The sequence below is a fragment of the Canis lupus genome, chromosome 18 (genome assembly GCF_048164855.1).
Source record: "Canis lupus baileyi chromosome 18, mCanLup2.hap1, whole genome shotgun sequence".
Classification (NCBI taxonomy): Eukaryota; Metazoa; Chordata; class Mammalia; order Carnivora; family Canidae; genus Canis; species Canis lupus.
The window spans coordinates 4013477-4038890 of NC_132855.1; the positions used below are offsets into that span (position 1 = coordinate 4013477).

General features: G+C 39.3%; 3 long non-coding RNA genes across 5 annotated transcripts in view; 2 read left to right on the top strand and 1 right to left on the bottom strand.

Moving 5' to 3' along the window:
• The window catches only part of LOC140608583 (uncharacterized), a 1020376-nt gene that overhangs the window by 931413 nt on the left and 63549 nt on the right, over positions 1-25414 (top strand). The gene's annotated exons all lie outside the window — the stretch shown is intronic.
• LOC140608580 (uncharacterized) lies at positions 409-10801 on the bottom strand. Of its 2 annotated transcripts, XR_012010563.1 has the most exons (4): positions 10734-10801; positions 5044-5219; positions 4893-4939; positions 409-4717 (listed from the first exon to the last, which is right to left on the bottom strand). It is a non-coding gene; the product is annotated as an uncharacterized lncRNA (long non-coding RNA). The 2 variants fall into 2 exon arrangements; XR_012010562.1 differs by having other exon boundaries at positions 4893-5219.
• On the top strand, positions 10808-11698 carry LOC140608581 (uncharacterized). The gene is made up of 3 exons (XR_012010564.1): positions 10808-10943; positions 11083-11272; positions 11497-11698. It is a non-coding gene; the product is annotated as an uncharacterized lncRNA (long non-coding RNA).

Genomic DNA, 25414 nt, shown 5'->3' on the forward strand with positions numbered 1-25414 from the left:
GACAGTCATACTGGTGCACATTTGAGTTATTAATGGGAAGCACCTGAACAGACTAAGTTGTCATTGGTCCCATGTACAGCGTTTCAAGCACTGAAATTAGCTGGCATTGACTTTTGAGTAAAAGTCACTGGTCATGAAATAATAGATGTAGATATAGACTAGAGGGTTGGCTCTTTTATTTTTTAAGCTTTGTTTTTGCATTTCCCCATTATGTTAAACTCAAATGCACACCTCAAATATCTCTTTTTAATGCTTTTGTTTATTCATTTTTTTCTTCTATGAGAGGAAGAGCACATCAAATTAATGGAGCAGTGGTCAGTCTTCATTTATAAACAATGATTTTTGTGAAATGTGTATTGGAACATTCAGGTATCTAGCAATTGATGAACACGTAACAATAGGAATTGTAAATTAGTAAATTTTGTATTGAGCATCCGATTTCTAAACTATTTATTCATTTAACAAATGGCAGTGTCATAACGAAAGGATGATGAAATGTAAAAACAGTTGCTGCTGAACTTGAAAATATCTCAGAAGAGTCAGGAATTAGACAATAGCTATATTTCACTCGAACTTCTTGGCATAGAAAAAGAATTACCACCTAGGAACATGAGAGTCTGGAAGTGGTGCTGTCAAATATAGTAGCCACTAACAATGTGTGATTCTTTAAATTTAAATGAACTAAAATTTAACATAATTTAAAAATTCAGTCCCCATTCACTCTAGCCACATGTCAAGCATTCAGTAGCCACATGTAGTGGTGACTCCCTATCAGAGAACAAGGATGTAGAGTATTTCCATGACTGCAGAAGTTCTGTGGGTGCCCCAGTGGACAGGGTGCGTGACAATGCGTGAAGGGAGAGCTGTTGTCCTTTGGAGCAAATCTGTAACTTAACTTATAAAGTAAGTTCAAAACTGTTCAAATTTGGAATTCTGTTAAGTAAATTTTGGTTAACTAAATAATAATTATACTCAAAATTGTGTAGAAGTACTCAACCCAGAATTAACTTCTGTAGTCACTAAATATATATGGAGCACCTCATAACTGAAATATTTTCAAGGAAAAATATTAAAAACTCCAAAGTTTCTAAGACTTTTAAGAATTTTTATTGATGTAGAAAATGTAAATCTTTGTAATTAAGGCCAAAAGCCCTTTTCCCTGCAAATAAGAATGCTTAAATGTCACAAGATGAACTGCACACTTTTATTTTGGTCAAAAATAATATCTGGCTACTTTAAAACTATCTTTAACTGTAAATTAAATTTCTCTTCACCAAAATAGTGAATTTTCCATGTCAAGAATGAAACTATGAAGGTATATACTTATACATGCCCTTGCCAAAATCAGACATTTGCTATTTTTGCATCTCAAGTATTCAAATGCAATATAATCTAGGATGTTCAATCATTTATTCAAATGGGGCTGAAATGTACCAATGCTCCCTCTGTAAAGAATGGCTTTGCTAAACAAGTTGATTTCCAAAATTGACAAATGATATCCAAAGTCATTTTTAGCACCAAATTCTAAATCGAGTTCCACTTTTTAAAAAAAGTAAATAAATTGTATGGAGATTTAGAAGGCTTACTGCTTAAACCAATGCAGATAGAAGTATTTACAAGTGTAGTTCATCCGTTTGTCAAAGTAAGGACACAGATTTCTACCTGGAATCACGTTAGCAATTTAATTACTGCATGTGCTTGAAATAAAATCGTTCTTTTTTATACGATTCCTTAATTTACACATTTAACATCATTCTTAAAGACGAACCTTTCCAGCCACACCCCAAAATAATGAGGTCGTTTATAAAGACACGATACATATTAAGGCAGCTGACCATAATTGGGAGGACTTAGAATATTATCATAATGAAAACTATAAAGTAATTTTGTCCAGATACAGCAATCTGCAGAGTTCCCAGAAAAGTAATGGTTACTTTTAAGCTTTCAAAATTGAGGGATCCCTGGGTGGCTCAGCGGTTTGGCACCTGCCTTTGGCCCAGGGCATGATCCTGGAGACCGGGGATTGAGTCCCACATCAGACTCCCTGCATGGAGCCTGCTTCTCCCTCTGCCTGTGTCTCTGCCTCTCTCTCTCTCTCCCTCTCTGTCTATCATAATAAATAAATAAATAAATCTTTAAAAAATTAAACTTAAAAAAATAAACTCAAAATTATTTTTCCCCCAAGTTTGGGTATCAACATAGTTGTAATTTTCCAGTTTGAGAATAATGATGATAGCCAAAGAGCACAAAGTTTTAGGGTGTGATTTTAAAAGCGAGTCCTGTTCTAAAAGTGAGTCAATATTAACATTATTGAGTAAGGGACAGGCAGGGCAAGGTAGGGAGAGACGGGGCTACAGGATCAGGCTCATGGAAGTCCCCAAAATGCTGAGGTGTAAGGAAGCCGGAGATAAGGGGACAAACGGGACCACCCCTCCCTAGGTGTGGGGAGGGTGTTTGGTTTGTTTTCTTTTTGTTTTATGAGAGTCGCCCATGACCAACAAAGAATCACCAGACCCAGAAAAGAAGCCATTAAAGATGGTATCACGAGTCCTTACTCACACGAAGCCATCACAAGGATGAGAAGGCCACAAGCCCCCGGTCAGCTCCACATAAAAGACCGTCCGTGGGGCCCACGTGGGCAACCCCGCCAGGACCCCTCTCCCTCCTGAGAGCTTTCTCTTATCCTTGCTTAATAAACTCCTAGCACTTTCCTCAGCCTCCTGTGTCCCGAGGTTCATCCTTGGACTCCACGGGACAAGAACCTCGCTCTCCGGCTTCAGTGTTAACAAATGTTGGAAAAAATAACGAATGAGACTTCCTGGTTGGAAAATGTTGCTGGTAACGTCCTGTAACTCTGTGTGTCTTCTCTATATCGATCATTTCTCAAGTAATATGATTTCCAGAAGCCTCATTGCCTATGTTATTGATTCACCAACATCTATTACTTTTGTCAACGATGAGGAATTATCTTTACGACAAAAAAAAGTCTGTCGTTTGCTTAGGAGTTCCATGTTTCTGCTCCCGCTGCCCACCTGCTCTTGCACGCCGACTACCTCACCCGCTAGAGCCCTCGGCGTGTCCAGCGTGGTTACCCGAAATGTCCGGTCTGACCATTCTAACACGCCTCCCGTGTTGTTTTGGTGCTTGCTCTGTCTATTCAAGCACTGTGGTTTGCCTTTTGGTGGGTCTGGTAATACTTTTTTTTTTTTTTTCTGTTTGTTTTTTGTCTCTTTTTCTTTTAGAGGGAGGGAGACAGGGCCAAGGGGCAGAGGGGGACAGAGACAGAGAGAGGGAATCTAAAGCAGACTCCACTCCCAGCATGGAGCCTGACGTGGGCTTGATCCCAGCCATTGAGGGGAGGCTGATTATACACTGGGGAGTTGGGGGAGGACAGGAAAAGGGGGGTTTCAAAGGGATTTTCCTGTGTAGAGGACCTACGAGATACCAGAGGCCTTGCCTTGGTCAAATGAAGGTTGGTTTTACTTTTGCCTCATTGAGGCAGCTGGGAGCTTCCCGGAGGGCCATCTCTCTGCCCCCCCAGTCCCCATCAGTGGGCAGCAGGCTGTAGGGACACAGGACGGTACCTCCGTTTCCTTGGGGCAACCCGGTTCTTGACAAAAATGCTTCGTTCTTCTCAATTGCTGAGATTTACAACCTGAGGGAGACTCGGGTCTCGCAGGCCGGGACCTCTAGAAGTTAACTACTTGCTTTTCCTTTCCTTGGCTTTAGGGGGCCGGAGGCAGTGCCACCCGAGCCTGGGGCAGGGGGGTCCTGAGGTATCAGCTCTGCTTTGCCCTCAGCCGGCCTTCTGGTCCCTCAGCATCAGGACACTGAGATCACGGCCTGAACCCAGGTCAAGAGTCCAAGGCTTAATAGACTGAGCCACCCGGGTGCCCCGACAGGCCTGGTACGTCTTTCTTGGCAGCTGGACAGAACTTACCAGTAGAAGGAAGTGCTCACTTAGGACTTTTGCGACGTGGCATAACCTATGTGGGGAGGAGAAGCGGGCACTAAGCCTCTGGCTAGAGCTCAGTCTCCTCGTGAGCCTTCGCCCCTGGACGGCCGACCTCACAAGTCAGGTTTGTTTTTCCTCCCACATGGGTGGGACAGGAGGCTCGAGTGGGCTGGGGTTGGGTGTTTCCCTCCCCGGGGGGTGAGGCTACCCCTACCCGGGCTTGGGCCTAGGTTAATCAGTGTCCCCGAGGCCAGGTGCTAGTCCTGGAACCCAAGGCTCTGGCAAGCTTCCAAAGGGTTCCTTTGCCCTCCCTCTGCTTGAAGTAGGAGGGATTTTTTCCCATTATTTACTGTGAGAATCTGGCACGATTCCTGGAGGTAAATCTCACAATCCTGTGGGCGCCCTGCCACCGGGTTCCCCTGGAGTCTGGAGCCCTGACGGGTCCACACGGAGCCTCCAGCACTCTGTCTGCTCCAGTTCAGGTTTCCCCGAAGCCCCTGTGTTTGTTCTGGTGGCAGTTTCTGCGTGGGAATCTCTGGTAAGCCATGACTCCCCAGATTTGACTTCTTTGCAATCTGGGGGAAGGAGGTTTACCCTGTGTCCTTCCCTCTCTTTAGGACCCAAAAAGAGTTGCTGATTCTTCGGTCTGTTCAGCACTGTACTTGTTAAGAGTGGTGACTTCCAGGCTCCCTATGATGCAGTTTTGGAATGTTGGTGAGGTCTGGAGCTGACAGCCAAGAAAATAATCTTAAGATGTCTTTGCTGCAAAAAAAAAAAAAAAAAAAAAAGGTGATTTTATTAAAAATGCAGGGACAGGACCTGTGGGCAGAAGGAGCTGCGTTACAGGAGTGAGAGGTGACAGATTATATACTTGGGAACTGGGGGAGGGAAGGGAAAAGGGAGGTTTCTAAAAGGATTTTCATATGCAAAGACTCACAGGATACCAGAGGCCTTGCTGTTGTCAAGCTGAAGTCGGCTCCCCCTCTAGCAAGACATTAACGTTAATACAGTTGGAAGTTTCCTGAAAGATTGTTACCCGACCTAGTATTTGTCAATGGTTTGCAAGTTCTAAGGAGATTTCATTTTACCTGCATTTCCCTCTGTCTTTGTTTTAGGGTGGCCAGGGGTGCTTGAGGAATGTCGCAGGCTCCCACCTTGGATGGGAGGTTGGGAGGCGTCAGCTTCTGCTTTGTCCTCAGCTTGCCTTCTGCTCCCTCATCCCTTATATGCCGGAAACTGGAAAGGAGAAGTTTATTCTTGACACCTAAAAAATTAGAAACTGCTCAGGTATCAATTACTAGGAAAATGGCTAAACACAAGGTGCCCTATTCTCAAATGGAATACTCATCAGCCAGAAGGGAGGCAAAGTCACAACCTGCGACAGCATCGATGGAGCTCTACACAGGATGCCGAGCCAAAGAAGCTTTACTGAAGAGTATATACTGTATCGCTCTATGTAAAGTTCTAGATTCAGCACAACTAATCTAGGGTAGGGAAAAAAATCAAAATAATTCTGAGGGAGGAAGGGGATTTTACTGCTAAGAGACAGGAGGAGTCTTCCCGAGTAAGGTTCCGTAGCTTGGTAGGGTTTGGGTTGCACAGATACGTGTATTTACAGATGCTCATCCCATGGGGTACTTGGGATCTGAGCATTTCACCGTATATAAATGTCATCTTAAGATACAAATACTAAACTCTAGCTAATATACATGCTGAAGTGTTTGAGGGGAAGTGAACCGACGTCTGTGACTCACCTTACAAAAATAGGTTGGTGGATGAGCAGCGATCTAGGGAGATGGGTATGTGGTAATGCGGGCATAAAACACAAGAAGCCAGGCAGAGAGCGTTTATACATCCACTCAAGATTTCTGAATGTTTGAAACTTTCTTTTGGGGTAAAAAGGGAATTATAGAAATTTATTAAACAGGCAGAGCTTTGTCCTCAAATTCAGAAAGACTGAGGTTTAAATGCCCGCTCAACTACCTCCCATCTGTGGCCTCATGAACAAGTTCCTTTAGCTTCCCTCAGCCACGGTTCTCCCTTCTGTGAAATGAAGGTACTGACACCTCGACTACGGGGCTGTGAAGATTTTAGCCAAGAGAAGGTATAGGCCCTTAGCTCCAGACGCCTCATCATTCCTTGAAGTTCCTCATCAGATTTAATTCCAGGGATCACCATGATTTGGGAAAGAATTTTTTTTTTTTTTTTTTGCAGTGAGTTCGAAGTTTTGAACTTGAGGACGTCTACTGTTCTCTTTCAATTATGATTTCACGTTTGTACAAGTCTGTGATGATGTCATTTTTGGAGTAGGGTGGTGAGGTCCAGAGCTGACGGCCAAGAAAGAATTCTTGAGATGTCTTGGGTGCAAAAAGGTGGCTTTACTAAAACGCAGGGACGGGACCCGTGGGCAGAAGGAGCTGTTGCTGCTCCAGGATTGTCAAGAGCAACTGATGAGATGCTTTGGGGTTGGGGGAAGTAAAGGTAAGGGAAGTTCCAATGGGATTTTCATCTGCTAAAGGAGACTCGCAGGATACTACAGGCCTTGCTGTTGTCAAACCAAGGTTATTTTTTCTGCTGGCAAGTCATTGACATTAAGACAGTTGGGAGAAAAAAAAAAAAAAAGACAGTTGGGAGCTTCCTGGAGGAACTTTATACTCTGCCTGCCTCAAGGATTTGTCAATGGGCTGCAGTTTATATGGACCTTTAATTTTATTGATATTTCCTTCTGTCTTTGTTTCCCACATCTAGCAATTTCTAACTGAATTTTTAATAATTTTTATGAAAGGCCTCTCTGCATTTATTTTTCTTTAAATGTGTGCACAATTTACTCACCAGGACATTATTAAAGCTACCGCTTTGCACCCCTTCCATGCACTAATAAGATAACATGCCACACACTACTTTGAAAGTTCACAGCAAAATTGTAGCAGCGCTCAAAAGAACACAGGAAGTATATTTCTTCTTTTCTTAAGATTTCACTGATTAATTTATTTGGGAGAGAGAGAATGAGCATGGGTGGGCACCTGTGCTTATGGAGAGAGGGTAGGGGCATGGCGAGGGGGTGGAATCTCAAGCAGACTCCCTGCTGAGCATGGAGCTTGAAGCAGTGGATTTTGATCTCAGGATCCTGAGATCATGACCTGAGCTGAAACCAAGAGGCAGACACCTAACTGATGAGCCACCCAGGTGCCTCAGGAAGTATATTTCTTCATCTTATACTTGATTTATTATTTTTTTCTCAAGATTATTTAAGCTATCATAACACTTTGTTTTTTTTTTTTTTAAGATTTTATTTATTTGTGAGAGACACACAGAGAGAGAGGCAGAGACACAGGCAGAGGGAGAAGCAGGCTCTATGCAGGGAGCCTGACGTGAGACTCAATCCCAGGACCCCAGGATCACGCCACGGGCCCAAGGCAGGCGCCAAACCGCTAAGCCACCCAGGGATCCCCCATCATAACACTTTGAAGAAGAAATCATTGAATGGAGGAAACTCAAGCTCTAAAAAATAAACCACTTTAAACCTCCAAAACAAGAAAAGAACTTCGAGATTTATGGGCCAGCAAAAATAATAAAATAAAATAAAATAAAATAAAATAAAATAAAATAAAATAAAATAAAATAAAATAAACAAAAAACAAAAACCATGTTCAAATTAGTGGGTTTCTTTTCCTTTCCTTTTTTTTTTAATGATTTTATTCATTCACTCTAAAAACTTGAGACTGACGCAGAAGTGATTGCACAGAATTTCTTGAGTGAGTTTATGTGAGAAGTGCTCACTTCATGCTTGATCGTATCATTGCCACCATCAATTATACATCATTACACTGACTCCAAAGAGAAAGAACCTGCCTTGGAACACCAGCAGAGCTGGGAAACACTGAAGATTTGGCATGAAAAAGCAGATTTAATTTTTGTTGCTTTCTATCAGAAGAGATTTTATAGCAAGTAGTGTAATAGATGTACTTAACATAGTCATAAAAAAAATGTTTAAATTTGAGATTGCTTATCTTTTGGAATGAAGCCTTAGGGGAAATAACGGAGTACTTTTTTATGGTATGACTTTTAGGAATCTTTTAATAATGAAGAGGTATTATTAGCAAATTAAATGTTTTGAATATAAAATTTATATTGTCTTAAAGACACAGAAATTAAATTTAAGACAATTTATATTGTATTAAAACACAGAAAAATTCTGTTTGGGTATATCTTTTAGAAGATTACCTTTTGAGGAAATCTTATTTCTCTGTGTCTAAGGCAAACTTCTTCAAAATGCTGACATTTTAAATTTTATTACGATTTTTATCTTTCCTTTTTCTTTGGTGCTGAAACGGTAAAACATTTCTTCAGCTTGGTTCTTTAAGCTAAGCCCCACTTTTCATTTGAATTTCTGTTCTCAGATATAATAGAACAATAAATGTATACTTAAACATATTCATGTAAAAATAAATAAGAGTAAGCTATATTTGTATATATTTCTGTTTAATCTAAAGGCTGCCTTCTTAAAAGATCCTCTCCCAAGGTTTGTCTCTGTAGAGCTGAGAGAAATCGCTGTAATACATACAGAACACCATCAATGCATTTTTCCAATGCTCAATGATTCTCTATACAAACAAAAAAAAAAAAAAGGAAAAAGGGAATATAAAACTTTCAGTATGTGCTGTGCATATTAACAGCCTATCCCAAAAGACATTTAACTGTGAATTATATTAGTTCCTTCTAGAAGGTAGTTCCCAACTGGAGGTGATTTTCACCTTCATGGGACATTTGGCAACATCTAGAAGCATTTTTTGTTGTTGTGATGGGGGCAGAGAGATGCTAACTGGCATGCAGTGGGTAGAAACCAAGGATGCTGCTAGATATCCTACAATGTACAGGACAGTCTCCCAAAACAAAGAATTATCCATTACAAAGTGTCATTAGTTGTCGAAGTTGAGAAACCCTGCTCTAGAAAAGAAAAGAAAAGAAATTGAAGTCCAAGGCCCATGTAGTTCATTAAAGGTAGACAATAAAAGAACCGATGAAGGTGGTAGCCTACATAACCATCTACAGTTTTAAATTTTTTTAAGATTTTTATTTATTGATTGGTGAGAGACCCAGAGAGAGAGGCAGAGACACAGGCAGAGGGAGAAGCAGGCTCCCTGTGGGGAGCCCAATGTGGGACTCGATCCCAGGACTCTAGGATCACAGCCTGAGCCAAAGACAGATGCTCAACCTCTGAGTCCCCCAGGTGTCCCTATGGTTTTAAATTCTATCAGTTCCAGTTTATATTCCCACCAACACATACAAGGGTTTCCCTTTCTCCATAACCTCACCAGCATTTATCTTTTGTCTTTTTGATAACAGACATTTGAACAGGAGCGAGGTGATACCTGATTGTGGTTTTGATTTGCATTTCCCTGATGATGAGCAATGTTGAACATCTTTTCATTCCCAGTGACCATTTGTGTGCTTTCTTTGGAAATATGTCCGCTCAGTTCCTTTGACCATTTTTTAATTGGATTATTTGGGATTTTTTTTTCCTATTGAGTTGTATGAATCCCTTATATATTTGGGTATTAGCCCCTTGTTAGCTGTGTGGTTTACAAACATTTTCTCCCATTCCATAGCTTGCTTTTTCATTTTCTTGATGGTTTCCTTTGCTGTGCTGAAGCTTTTTAGTTTGGTATAGTTTCTTTTTTTTTTTTTTCCATTTTGCTTTGTTTTGTTTTTACTCTTGTTGCTTATGCTTTTGTTGCCAAATCCAAAATACCATTGCCAAGACCAAGGTCAAGGAGCTTACCCCCTACATTTTCTTCTAAGAGTTTTACAGTTTTGGATCTTACACTTAAGACTTTAATCCATTTGAGTTGGATTTTGTGTGTGGTATAAGATAGGGGTCCAATATCATTCTTTTGCAGGTGAATATTCAGTTTTCCCAGTATCATTTTATGGAAGAGAGTATCCTTGCCCCATTGTGTATTCTCGGAGCTGTTGTCAAAGATTAATTGACTACATGCACGGGTTTATTTCCAGGCTCTCTATTCTGGTCCATTGATTTGTGTGTCTGTGTTTATGCCAATACCACCTTGTTTTGATTACTAAAGCTTTGTAATATAGCTTGAAGTCACTGCAAGGTTGTGCGGAGGTCCTGAGGTCCTGGCAGGCCCTTGCCCATTAGCAATCAGCCTGTACTGACAATCATTCTCCCAGTCAGCCTCCCTAGCATCCACGCCACATGGGGGACGCGGGAACCTACAGGGCCGATGGGAGCCCTGGTGGTTGTAACGGCCCGCTGTTTCTCTGAAAAGGGAATTCCTAATAAGGGAAAATGAGTCATTCCCAAACCTGCAAACCTCTACTCCTTCCTTCCCAGTCTCTGGGCAGTTTTCCTGTGTCTCTGTGTTCGATAGCCTCTTCCCCTCTAGCCTCTCTTCTTCAAAAGGCTCAGGTTTGGGGGTCCAGGTTCACTCTTCTGCAGTGTATATCCAATTTTTCACACACCATTTATTGAAGAAACCACCCTTCTTGCTTTTGTCAAAGAAGAGAGGAGCCTTTGAGTTTAGGCTCTTCTGCTTCACATCTTCCCGGCTTCTCAGGCAAGATATCCCTGAACCTACCAAACCTACCTAGACTGGGAGGAGGGAACACTGCAGGGAGAACACATACTCAAATTAATATTTTAGTAGATTGTCCTTTTATACATAGATTATTTATGACTTCAGTATGTGAGCTTCACCAGGTGGTACAGGCAGACTCAGACATCAATCTTCAAACCGCCCTGTCCCCAATTACCCACCTGTTGGCCAGGCGAAATTCAGGCTTTGTCACAGAACCCCAATCACGTGTGTGCTGTGCTGACAAATCAGAACTCATGAATTGTCCCACAATAATGGTAACTGAGCTCCACAGTGGGATCTGGAATTCCACTGTCATCTCCTTTGTTTCCAGACTTACAGAAACTGTGGCCAAAGGAGGCTTGAAATCTACTACATCAAAGTAGACAAAGGTGGGCACTACCTTTGAGATGCTGTGGTTACTGTGGTTACTAAGTAGAAAATCTTCTTTACTGCTCTTGAAAAGAAGAAGGAATCTTCTGGGTTACCTATAACAGAGGTAGCGAACTTATCCTGTTGTTTGAAATATAGAATATTCTGGTGATGAGTGACAACAGCTTTTCCAGCAGTCACCACAGCAAACCAAACTGGGATTTCAGAGCTCAGGATAAGATGATCCTGTGGAGTGGCACTGCCCCTGAACAGCAGACTGTTTCCTCTGGTTCCAGCACCACCGACGATGCTACAACAGTGTTTCAGCAAAGACTTTCCAAGTAATGAGGTAAGAAGTAGTAAAATTGCCAAAACTCAGCTGTGTAGTTTTGCATAGGACCTGAACTCTGCTAACCAGGCCTCCATTGCTAGAGCACCAGACTCCATTTTCCCTTTTTCTCTGCAAACTAGCATTTATTGTAGCCCCCTTAACCATCCAATTGTCTGAGTCTCATTGATGAACAGAAGTTAAGGCTTTTTCTTTCTGAGCTCTGTGGCCTCTGTGTATTTTAGGACATGCAAATGGATATTTGGAATTGGGGCATCACTAAGAAGCCTCTGAGCCCCAGGACTTCAAGTTCTGACATAAAGAACCTCTCTCTGAGTGTTGTTGATGCTTTACCATTGAAGCTCTAATTGGTGCCCAAAATAGAAAACTTCATTTAAGAAGCAGCCATTACAAAAGGTTATTTTAATAAAATAAAATTAAACTTTCTGTGGGTTTGCTGATTATTCAACTTTTGTCCACTTATCTTGCGCCAGATAGGTTCCAAGATGCTGAACCCTGTGGACTGCATCTGTGGATTGCTTGTGGCCAACTGGCTCCTATTTGCTTTCAGCCAGTTGGAGACATCCGAGATTAGAGGATGCTAGAAAGAGATTTGGGTATTACCTATTCTCTTGCTTCTCTAAAATGTGTTTCTTGGCAGTGTTTTACATCTCCTACCCTACCCCGGCTTCTGGCCTACACTCCCTGTCTAGGAACTCCTGCTCTCATTGGGCTACTAAGGACATCTTTGCATTTCCAGTCTCTAAATTCCTCAACCTCTTCATTGGTTTCCTTCATCTTGCCATAATTCCTTGATTTCTATATTCATATTAAAGTCTCATATCATCTGAGTTTGATTCTGTTTCTTTCTAGGGCTCTGATTATTGCAATGACGATTCTATCTGTTACACATATTACATGCATTGTTTTTTAAAGTCACTCCATTTGTGTTATGATTTAGTCATCTTGAACTACAATAGTCGATGAAACTCTCCATAAACAGCACTTACCAGAAAAGGGGGGAACTCGGGGCCACCTGCCACCAAAAACAGAACAGCTATGATTCAGCAGTTGAAGGATTAGCTTCCAGATTACTGAGATCAATAGGGAACATGAATAACAAGATCTCCTCAAGACTTCCTACAATATAGAATGCTCACTAATGCCAATAAAATTAAACTAATCTTAGCGGTAGATCATTTTGCGCAGACAGTCGTTCCCACCGCTGATGTGTCTATCATATCACTGTGTTATTTTCAATATACAGCAGGGCTGAAGATTTATTAGACAGTTTACAGCACCAACAGGTTATGCTGAGCTCAGCAGTGTTGCCAAGCAAAAAAAAATATTACATGAGGGTGTCACTGGTTCTACATACACACAAAAAATCTAAGCATATTTCTTCCTTATTTAAATTTGCTCATGGAAACCATTTTCCACAGGTAAGTGAACAGTGAATGTGTCTGCAACGTGCTATTGCATTCCTACCCAGTGCAGACAAGATGGGAACCATGTTTTCATAAATAAAAAGCCACGGACCATATCATCGCCCTCCTCTTTAACTCTTCTTCCCATGGGTGTATGTGTGGCAGGGAAAGGTTCTGCTTTACCACGGGCTGGGGAATTGAATATTGATGGGATTTGCTGACAGTTTGTGGATGAACGAGTCAGCACAGAACACAAAGGTCATGTTTGCTCTAAATTTGGTAGGTTTAATTTGATTTGGCTAGTTAATTACAAATATAGTGCTTGCGAAAGTAAATCCGGTCAAAGCACCATATTGCAAGGAATCCATATTCTATTTCATTTTCAACCACGTTCATTCCAGTCACACAACTTTTCTGACATGGAGTCCAAATTTAAAAAGTTAATGTACTTAAAAAAATCTGGGTGTGCTATTAAATCATTTGTTAATGTCTTTGATAATTTATAGATAGCATAAACTAAGGAGTAAAAGGAAAAATCACTGTGGAGACATGATTCCTCAAGTCACCTAAAATTTATTCCCTGTGTCCTACATAAGTCAGATTCACAGTAGATTCTGAGAGATGGCTCAAATAAGTCATTGTGTTGCCTCCATTGCTTTCAGGACTTTGCTTTCTTTGCTTTTACTTATGCTAATTATACACAAGGTCTTAGGCAAAACACTTGCCTTATTACCCAGACCTGGCATCTACAAATATATTTTAAAGATACCAGCTAATTCAAGTAGGAAATATAGTTGGGGGCCTCCCTATCTTATTACAATGGCTTAAATTTATAGAAAATAAATAACTCGATTAAAGAGGTTTAGCTACAGTAAATCCTTGAAGAGCATAAAAGTAAAAGCTGAAATAAAATATAACTTCAGAGTTAAATAAAACCATTTTGTAATCTGGATGCATAATTTAAGAATTTATTTTTACAGACAGAAAGGCTAATTTAAGCCCTTATCTATTATATAAACAGATTATATATAATAGTGCTCGACACTCTAGGGGACACGAAGCTATAAAGCACCACCACTCAAAAAGCTGTGCTTATAGAGATAAGATATATTCATGTATTCCCACAGAAATTATTCAACATCTGACAGGATATGACAATGATGGTATAGTGTATTGCTGTGAAATGATGTCTTAGTTTAGGTTTTTAAACCACGCATTCTCATCCTCAATTCAGTATTGGTATCAGCCTCTCCCGTCGCACTCCTGGCATGCTCACCTGTCCCAAGGCTGTCCTAACCTCCTCTAGTGAGAACAACCCTCTTCATGGCAGCTTCTGCTGGTCCAGACCCCCAGCTCAAAGATCCCGTAGCAGTATTTTGATCAAGCAAGGTGAGGCTGACAAAATGGAACATTTCTACCCTGAGTGCTAAAAGCGAAAAGAGGTGTTGGTTTTTTTTTCTTCATTCTCTCTCTCTTTTTCTTTCTTTATTTTTGTTTAAGATTTCATTTGTATGTTCATGAGAGACACAAAGAGAAGCAGAGACATAGGCAGAGGGAGAAGCAGGCTCCCTATGGGGAGCCTGATAAGGGACTCGGTCCCAGGATTCGGGGATCCAGGGAATCAGGACCTGAGCCGAAGGCAAGTGCTCAACCACTAAGCCACCCAGCTGTCTCTCTCTCTCTCTTTTTAAATTTAAATTTCCTGTAGCTGAAAACTGCAGGCTAGATATTACTGGCAACTTATATTCAATACACTTCTGACATAACTTGAATTTATACATTGAATTCATTTTTTAAAATTCTGTTTTCTAATGAACATCAAAAAAAGAAAACAATAAGACCCCTGTTAAAGAATAGGTTACACATATATTATTTAACTTAAATTAATTCTCATAACAGATCATGTTGTAGATGAAACTGAGGTTTGGTTTGGAGTCCTACGCATGATTTCAGAGGTCAGAAATGGCTGGACATAGAATCAAATCCAATCTCTCAATGGAAAACTTGGAATTTTTTTCTACCACTCGTTGAGTCAGGGTTTAGGATTTTTATCCTATTACGCTGGGGGCTAGAGACTGAAGGCCAGGACCCAGATAATCACAGCAAGGCTGGAAAGTGGATTTCTTCATGGACTCTTGAAGGGCTATGGGCAATAGGCACCATGACAAAAATGACATTAAATATAAATATATTTGGAATAATACAGCCTAGTGGTTCTTAGGGAAGAATAAAGTCAACTGCACTGAATATGTATGTGAGTTTACAACCAGAGAAATAACACAAAAGACTAGTTAGGCTTCTTTTATTTTTATTTATTTATTTTTTTTAACTGGGGTAGAGGTAGCCAACAAACACCAAACACCTGAAAGCAACAGGAAGTGAGTAGTCTCACCTACGGTGGTTCCTCAGGCTTAAAATAGCCTCAGGATAAGTTCAAAGAGAGAGGAACAGGAAGACATTTGGTGCCTAAGGATATAAAAGAATAGTCAAAGGTCATAGAGGTGGAAGACTAATATTTCCAAATAATGTAAAATTTATTAGAAAACAAAGTTATGAGGGTGCTGCACGTCCCACTCGGTTGCACAGCCATCTCCTGATTTCAGCTCAGGTTATGATCTCAGGGGTCGTGGGATCCTCCCCCATGTTGGGCTCCCAAATTCGTGGGGAGTCTGCTTGAAGACTCTCTCCTTCTGCTCCCCCTCCACTCATGCGTGTGTCTGTTTCTCCCTCTCTGTGATCTCTTTCACTCTCTCTCAAATAAATCTTTAAAAAAAAAGAAGTTATGTATTATTCATATATTGAATATTTATGCTAGCTCTTTCTACACATCTCAATAATATTAACTAAAATAAGAAAAGTTAACATTTGATATGTGTTAGAATTTACTAGATTTCAGTTATGTATAATTTTAATACATTGAAAGTCACCAAAAATGCATTATGAAATCTACAGGTTACTTTTAAATATTTTCCCCCTAAAACTGGCAGCATTCTCAGTGTTAACTTTAGAAGAAAAAGTGTATTATTTCAGACAGTTAACAAATACGTAAAAATGTATTATCAGCGATGAGGAGTATTATGTATGTAAGTTAGATTTAAATTAATTTGAAAAATACAATTCCATTTCCGGATACAGGAGCATGAATCATCAATTTTATTTGTGAAACTCAGATGCCACCTATTGTTTAGAAAAATAAGTACACCATTTTTGTTAAAATTCTATTTTAAGTGACAATTTTCCCATCTCTGGAGAAATATGAACACTGTAAACAGAATAGAAGCTGGCTGCCCAATTGTACAGAATAATTAGAGGTTTCAAGACACAGAAACACTAAGTGAAGCTCCCTGATATTTATATTAGGGAAGAAGTAAATTCTTCTTAAGTGCCCATGTCCTCAGAGGAGCACATTTTGCCCTCGTAATTATTTTTCTATGTATCTCATTGTCATTTTTAGATTGTTGTCATTCCACATGCAATTGTAAGAATAGAGAAATATTATTTATCCTTTTTTAAAAAACTTATTTGTTTGTTTGTTTGTTTGTTTAAGAGAGAGAGCGAGAGAGATCACAGAGGGAGAGGGAGAAGCAGACTGCCTGCTGAACGGAGCCAGATGCTGATGTGGGGCTAAATCCCAGGGCCCTGAGATCATGACCTGAGCCCAAGGCAGATGCTTAACCCACTGAGCCACCCAGGTGCCCCTTGTTAATCCTTTCCTCTGGTTCCCCCGGTGCAAAACCACACTTCAATAAACCAGGATATTGACATTGATAGGGTCAGGGCATCATCACAAAGGGTATCTTTTGTGGCCTTTTGATCACCACACCCACTCATTTTTTACCTCCCATCAGCTCCTTGATCCCTTGTCACTAATCTGTTCATTTCTCTAGTTTTGCATTTCAAGAATGTTAGATAAATGGTATCTATCGTACAGTATACAAACTTAGGGGACTAGCCTTTTCACTCAGCCTAACTGCCTGGAAGCTCACCCGGATGGTGGTGTGCATCAGTAGTTCATTTGCTGTATTGTGGAGTGGGAGTCCATGGATGGATCTGCTATAATTTGTTTAACCATTCGGTCCTTGAAGGACATCTAGAGTGTTTCCGGTTTGTGGCTATTGCAAATAAGCCTCCTGTTAACATGCAGGTCCTCATTTTTCTGTGAACGTCAGTCTTCATTTCTCTGGGATAAATTCCCAGGGGTGCAACTGCTGGCTTGTACGGTAGTTAACATGTTTATCATTTGAAGAAACTGCCAAATAATTTTTCTAGAGTGTCTAGAAAAATGTTTACATCCCTGTCATATCGTGTGAGTGATCCGGTTTCTCTGAAACCTAATTAGAGTTTGACATGGACTCTATTTCTTATTGTAGCCGTTCTGATAGATATACGGTAGTATCTCATTGTAGTTTTAATTTGCATTTTCCTAATGATGTCAAAAATCGTTTCATGTGCTTATTTGTCATCTGTGTATCTTTGGTGAAAGGTCTTTTCATGTATTTTTGTCCTTTTTCTAACTGGATTGCTTTATTTATTTATTTATTTATTTATTTATTTATTTATTTTTACTTTCCAGTTTTGACAATTCTTTTTATATTTCAGACACTACTAGTGTTTTGTCAGATATGTAATATATAAACATTTGCTTCCAGAATATGGCTTTATTTTTATTCTCTTAACAGATGATAAAGCAGGGTCTTTCACAAAACAAAAGTTCTAAATTTTTCTCAAGTCTAGTTTATCAGTTTTTCCTTTTGTAGACCATACTTTTGGTTGTCAGGTCTAAGAACTCAGCCTAGCTATAGAGCCTGAAGATTCTTGTTTTTCTTTTCTCTAACAGAATTTTAGAGAAATACGTATAATTTTATGTCTTGTATTTAAGTACATGATCCATGTTGAGTTCATTTTCATATAAGATGTGAAACTTAGGTCATTTTATTTTTTTTGTCTATGGATGTCCAAATGTTCCAGCACCAATTTTTGAAAAGGTTATCTTTCCTCCATTGGACTATTTTTACAAAATTGTTTTGTCAAAAGCCAGGCATATTTGTGTTCTCTTTTCTATTCCATTATCTCTATGGCTATCTCTCCACCAATACCACAGAGTCTTAATTACTGTGGCTGCATAATAAGTCTTTAAATCATGTAGAATAATTCTTCTTCTAACTCTTATTCTTTTTTCAATATCACTTTAGCTCTTCTAGTACCATCGCCTTTCCATATAAATTTTAGAATCTTGGCTGTATCTACAAGAAATCTTGCTGATGTGTTGATAAGATCGCATTAAACCTGCCTCTACTTCAAGAGAACTGTCATCGTTATATGTCTTCTAATCTACAAACATATTATGTCTTCCCATTTATTGAGATTTTCCTTGATTTGTTTCATTAACATTTTGTAGTGCTCAGTATACAAGCCCTGTACACGTTTTCTAAAACATTTCATTTATTCATTGCTGATATATATACTATTGATTTTTGTATGTTTATTTTATTCTTGCCACTTTGACAGATACTTATTTTAGTAGTTCTTTTGTAGATTTCTTCAGATTTAATATGTATACAACCATCTCATCTGAAAATAGGAACAAGGTTATTTTTTCCTTTCTAATCTTTAGAAAGAGTTTAGTAATCTTTGTTTTCTTGCCTTCGTTGCACTAGCCAAAACTTCTAGCACTATATTGAATAATTAAAGTCCTCTGGATCTAGAATTTTCTTTGTGGGAAGGTATTTAACTATACATCCTTAATGGTTGTGTATTCATGTTATATATTTCTTCTTGAGTGAGCTTTAGTTGTTAACATCTTTTAAGGAATTTGTACATTTCATCTATGCGCTTCTATTTATTGAAAGTTGTGACATTATTCCATTATAATATTTTTAATGTCTGTAGGATCAGCAATCACAACCTTATTCATTTCTGATTTTAATTTGCATCTTCTCTTTTCTTGATCATTCTGGCTTTAGGTTTAGTAATTTTAGTTTTGTTGGGTTTTATTTCTATTTCATTGATTACTGCTTATTTATTTTTTTCCTCATGCTGTATGTTTTTTCCTAGTTTAAGGTAGAATTTTAAAGCATTTGTTTGAGACAATTCTTTTTAATATAAGCATTGATAGCTATACCTTTCCTTCTAAGGACTATTTTAGCCACTTTGCTAAAGCTACATAGGAAGCAGTCTACACATTTTTACAGGTTCTCAATTTTCTTTTAATTCAATATATTTTCTAACTTACCTTGTGACTTCTTTGAGATAGGATCAATTAGAAGTATGTTGTTTAATTTCAAAATATTGAGGGATATTCCCGATATATTTTTATTTCAAGTTTCATGGTCATCATAGAACATGATTTTAATATTTCAGTCTTTGTACATCTGTTGAGATTTGCATTATAAGGTCTGTCTGAGTGAATGTTCTATGTACACTTGAAAAAAAAAAGAGTGGGTTCTTCTCTTGTAGATGGAGTGTTCCATAAATGTCAATTATGTCGAATTGGGTAAGTCTTTCCATATGCTTGTTGATGTTTTTGTCTACTTGTTGTATAAATTAGTGGAAGAAGAGTGTTGACGTTTGTAACTAGAATTGTAGATTTGTCTCTCCTTTTAGTTGTATCAGTTTTACTTACTGTATTATATATACTTGATGTAATCTGTTACTGTATACATACATTTAGAGTTGGATATTTTCTTTATTAAATGAGCCCCATGTCATTATGCGATGACCCTCTTTATTCCTGGCAATATTTCTTGTTCTAAACCTGCTTCATCTAATATTAGTATAGCTAATCTAATCTTCTTTCAATTTGTTTATATGGCACGTCATTTTCTTGTGTTATTTTTTAATCCCTCTTTGTCTTTGTTTTGAGGTGGGTGCTGTATAGATGGTATAGAATTGGATTTTGCTTTTTTGCCTGATATTGATATTCTCTGCCTTTTGCTTGGGTGTTTAGAACATCTACATTTAATGAATTACTGATATGTTTAAATGTAGATGCAATACGTTACTTGTAGATGCCCACTTTTGGGGCCTTTTCCCTTTTTTCTTACCTTCTTTTGAGATAACTGCATAAGTACTTTTCATGACTACATCTTATCTCCACTACTGACTTATTGGTTACATCTATTACTTTTAATTTTGTGGTTTCTCCTAGATAAAATATGCGCACACATATACACATCTTATCACAGTCTATCTTCCAATAATATTATACCATTCCACATATAGATAAGAACCTTATAATAAAAATTACTATGTCCTCTCTACTCTGGGTCTCAAATCAAGATATCCATAATCTGTACGGTGCTCAGGGGTTTCTTCCAAGCTCATGTAGGTGTTGGAAGAATTCAGTGATTTGTGTCTTTAAGACTAAGATGATCTATTCCTCGCTGGCTCTTGTTTAGGTGATGCCCTCAGCTCCTACAGGCCATTCTCACGCTCTTGCCACATGGCCCCCTTCATCCTCGAAGCCACTAAGAGAATTTTTCTCTCTTGAAATCTTTCTCATACTTACATCTTTGCCTTCTGTGTCTGATCTCTAGATGCTCTAAAGGACTCCTGTGATTAAACCAGGCCCAATACTCTGGTTTCTCTTCAGATCGAATAAATCTTTCGCCAAAAAAAATAAATAAATAAAAAATAAATAAATAAACCAGGCCCAAATAGACTAAGCTCCTTTTTGCCATTAAAAGTAACATATTCACAGAAATAATATCACACTGTACTCACAGGTTCCATCCACATTCAGGACATGCGCCCCTGGGGGTCATCTTATTAATTCTGCCTAACACACAAGGCAGGGAAACTCACATAAGCTAAAACATAATTCGTAAAGAAGAAAGATAAGAGATTTTCAATCTGTGACTTCTCCAGTTAACTACAAATCTTACTGGACAGTAAGATGTTTTTCACCTTACAGTGCCGTCTACCACATGCCTGACATATAATGAGAACTCAGTATTTGTTAAATGGAACACCTGACTTTCTTTGTAAATAGCTGAAGTTGAAAGAATACATTGATCAACATTATTCTCCAGCACTCTTGAGTGCCTTAATTACTCAAGGCAATCAGGTGTCCTAGATTCCACTTGTAGGGCCTCACTAGTTGAATATTCCAACAAAATCCCAAGTGAAATCGGTTTCTTTTTTTTTTTTTTTTTTTTTTTTTATGATAGTCACACAGAGAGAGAGAGAGAGGCAGAGACATAGGCAGAGGGAGAAGCAGGCTCCATGCACCGGGAGCCCGACGTGGGATTCGATCCCGGGTCTCCAGGATCGCGCCCTGGGCCAAAGGCAGGCGCCAAACCACTGCGCCACCCAGGGATCCCGAAATCGGTTTCTAATAAAGGAAGCACAACCTCATACACTATGTCCCTGCATTATGAGAACTCTAAATAGGAAAAATGCAAAAGGAAAAAACTCAATCATCACACATGCATACATAATGTGAATTATACATTGATAGTAGTAACCAGGAAGTAGGATGTATGGACCACTTGCTTGGAATCTGGCAGACAAAATCAGAGAGGTGGTGCTTCTAGACAGGTGACACATTGCAAAACGTTTCTATTCTCTCTCCACTCATCTTTCTTCTCTTTTGAACACACTTTTAATACCCTTTCCCATTTCAACTTTGTCCAGCTGCCTCTTCCCAGCTTCCTTGATTTCTTCTTTGCTACTTCTTTCTACCTCTCCATTTTCCTTTCTCTCCATGTATCCTTCTCCTTTCTCCTTTTCTCTTCTCTGTCTCACATTAGATCCCTTGTTCTCCTCACCACTATCCTATCTACTGGTTCGCCTCCTCTCTCCAGCTTGTATTTTCTCTTTTAAATAACTGTTGATTACTTTTCTATGAATCGGCTTTGCTTTTTTTTTTACATTTGTTTTTATTTAAGTTTGATTTGCCAACATATAGTATAACACCCAGTGCTCATCGCATCATAAATCAGCTTTTCATCTTCTATTTCTGAATATTAAATCTGTGATAAGAGCTATGTATTTTATCTATGATAAGTATATGTATTTCTAATATCAGCCTATAAGGACAAAATGAAAGATTAAGTATTCTTATCTTATATAATCTGAACTAGTACATAGGATTGGAAATCTCACATTGCCCCAAAATATCTCTGACCTGTTTCCATCTCTATATACATCCTATATACATCCCTCTTACAGAGTGGAGCAATGCTTAAATACTTAAACTTTCCACTAGATGGCAGATGATCACACAGGGAAACTGACCATAGAAAAAAAGATTTTGTAGAATTAAATTAGTTACAAAGAAAAGGCAGTTTTGTTTCTGTTTTTACAAATAGGGCAAATACCAAATGAAATATCTGAAAGCACTTTCCAGATTCCTATTACCTCATATTTATGAATCAGAAAACAAAGCAAAGATAAATAAATAGAAGAAAGGTTATAGGGAGGAAATGTTTTCCTAACTATAGGGACCAAATAAATGGTTCACAATTATTCATCATTAAGATAGAAAAAAAATAAAATGAAAATGCACCATAAGCAGCCCTGTCAGTAAGATGGTTTAGACTGAAAAACACTGTGATCACTTATAAATGATAATTATGTCTAGAGGAGAAATATGAATGATCATATGAAGAGAACATATCTAAATAGCATAATAGTTTAGTGAAGGATAAATATATTAGTGGCGGTGGAGTTGCTTACTACCAGGAATTACCAAATTAATATCTATTGAATCAAATTAAAAGCATCTCTACATACTGTCGAATGCAATAAAAATGACAAGTAACACATCAGTAGGCTTAATATTTCAGGTATTCATACCAATCAATAAACAAGTGGGACTCTGTGGAACTAAAAAGCTTCCGCACAGCAAAAGAAATTATCGATAAAATGAAAAGGCAACCTATGGAACTGACCAACATGTTGGCAATTCATATATCTGATAAGCTATTAATATCCAAAATATATGAAGAACTCATATAACTGAAGAGAACAAAAGCTAACGACCAGATTTAAAAAATAGGTAGAGTAACTGAACAGTTTTCCCAAGAAGATGCACAAATGGCCAACAGGTATGTAGAAAGGTGGTCAACGTACTAATCAGGGAAATGCAGAAACTATAATAGGATATCACCTCACACCGGTTAGGATGGGTATCATGAAAAAGTACCTCTCCACAAGATATATTCTATTACAAAAGGATAAACTATACAATTACAGTTAGCGTCTGGAGATGAGAGATTATCTTGGATTTTCCTGGGAGAACCAATGCAAACAGGCTCCTTAATCATGAGAAAAGGAGGCAGAGGAGGCAGAGAAAGAGGTGTGAGCATAGAAGCAGAGCTCAGAGTAATTCTGTTTCTGGAATTCAAGAGACCAGGAACGTGGTGGTCAGCACCTAGAAGCTAGGGAAGGCAAGGAAACAGATTCTCCCATAGAATCCCCAGAGAGGAAGGCTAGTATCTCCATATTAGCTCTGTGAGACCTGTTTTGGGCTTCTGACCTCCAGGATTATATGATCAGAAAGTTCGTGTTGTTTTAAGCCACTGCATTTGTGGAAAGTTGTTACAGCAACAATAAAAAAAAAAAAATGCAACTCCTTAGGAAAGAAATATCAGCTATTTCTTTTAATGCAAGAAAGTGATCCCCTATACTAGAATAAGGTTTACTTACGTCTCAGAAAAGGCTATTGAGGGAAAAAAGCATCCGTCTTATGTAACAGATAATGAAAATGTTTTCCCTCTAACTGGTAAAATAATTGTTTGTGGAGAAAGGCCTGATTTCTTGATAATGTACTTAGGTTAGCACATTTTAAGTGAGATACACACTCCAGAGCTGACAAGTTCCTTGCACGTTTCACAGGCAACAGGAAAACGATTCTGCGTAATAAAAGAGGCTGATGATGGAGTACAGGGCTGAGCTGCTCTAGGACAACCAGGGAAGGGATGTAGAGTCCAGGAAGAGAGCACAGAGTTTATGTCCTGGGGACTGGGTGAGTGAAATGCCAGGCGCTGCAGGACCCCCCTCTCCGTTTCTATCCCGATGAGCTTTTGCTAGGGTAATAAACGATCTCATTGGCTCAGTGGCTTAAATGATAAATAATATGTCTCCCTGGGGAGCGTCGGTTGTGGCTCTGTGGGGCCCCACTGGGTTCCTGGTATCAGCGAGGTTTGGGTTCAGAGCGGCACTGTGTGCGTCTCATGCTGGGATCCAGGCTGAAGAAGGGCCGTCTAAGCATGCTGTTCTCATGGAGGATGGTAGGAGGGCTGGAGGGCAGTGGGCTTCTCTGAGAAGAAGGCAACCTGTCACTCCTTGAAGAGGAGACAATATTTGCTGAACAATAGTCCAATCTACCATAATCCCGTAACACTTCAGGCAAACTAGGAAACTAATGATGGAGCTGGCGTCGCTGGAAATCGGTGACAGCCAGAGTGTATGTGGAGTTTTACATTGAAGTCTGCACAGGACTGCCAACAGTAAGCCCAAGCAAGTAAGGAAAAGAGCAAAAGAAGAAACAACTGAGTTAATTTTATTTTTACTTTAACCCAAAGGGAAAGAAAAGTGAACCAACATTTTGATAACATCCCTTTATCAGGTGCTGTGCTGAATAAGTTCATGGTGTTTCATCTTCACAGGTGTTTTGAGGTGAGAAAACAAGCTCAGAAAGGTTAAGAATATTGCACAAGTCCCTCTAGTTTGTATCCCATGATGGCAACTCAGGAGCGTATCATTAAGGAAAGTTGAACTCTTGAGTCCATGGGCATAGGAAGTGACTCTTTCAAAATAGGCAGCTAGAAAAACAGAACAAGATAGCAACCCCCATCAAAATTGGGAAGGGCTTGTTTTGCGTGGAAATGAGGTTAAAACAAGCCGAATCAGTAGACCAGGCAAAGTCATGGTCCATGGATTTCTGGAAGACAGTGGTACAGCTCCAGCCCCCAGGGACTGGCCGGTGCCAACAGCAGCTGCAGTCAGAGAGAGATAACCAAGGAAATAAAGTCAGAAGCATTTATAATGGAGCTGAAACAGGGACACTGCTGGCCCATGAGAAGAACCTTTGAAAGTAGAAAAATGTGCCCTCCTTTCCTTTTATTTAAAGATTTTATTTATTTATTTTTGAGAGATACACAGAGAGAGGGAGAGACACAGGCAGAGGGAGAAGCAGGCTCCCTGAGGGGAATCTGATGTGGGACTCGATCCCAGGACCCCGGGGTCACGCCCTGAGTAGAAGGCAGATGTTCAACCACTGAGCCACTCAGGTGCCTCTCTGTCTAGTTTTTATTGATTGATTGATTGATTGATTGATTTATAGATATACCATATCAAAATTCCACCCAATCTTTAGGACCTGACTCAGATCCCAGACTAATTTGGTCAAGGTTCCACAACTGATACTGGGTGATCCTCTGATCCTTGGGTGTCTTGTTTGTGCCTCCACTATGAATTAACTTTTATGATCAGGATGCCTGAGTGGCTCAGCGGTTTGGCGCCTGCCTTCAGCCCAGGGTGTGATCCTGGAGACCCAGGATCAAGTCTCACATCAGGCTCTCTGCATGGAGCCTGCTTCTCCCTCTACCTGTGTCTCTGCCTCTCTGTGTGTCTCTCAAAAATAAATAAATAAAATCTTTTAAAGACCTTTTATAATAATGGGTAAGTTTTTATTAGAATACCCAGAAAAACTCTACTTATCCTTCAAGCCTAGCCCCAAAGCTCTTTTTTTATTTGAAACCATCCCTGCCCCTCCACAACCTGATCTAGG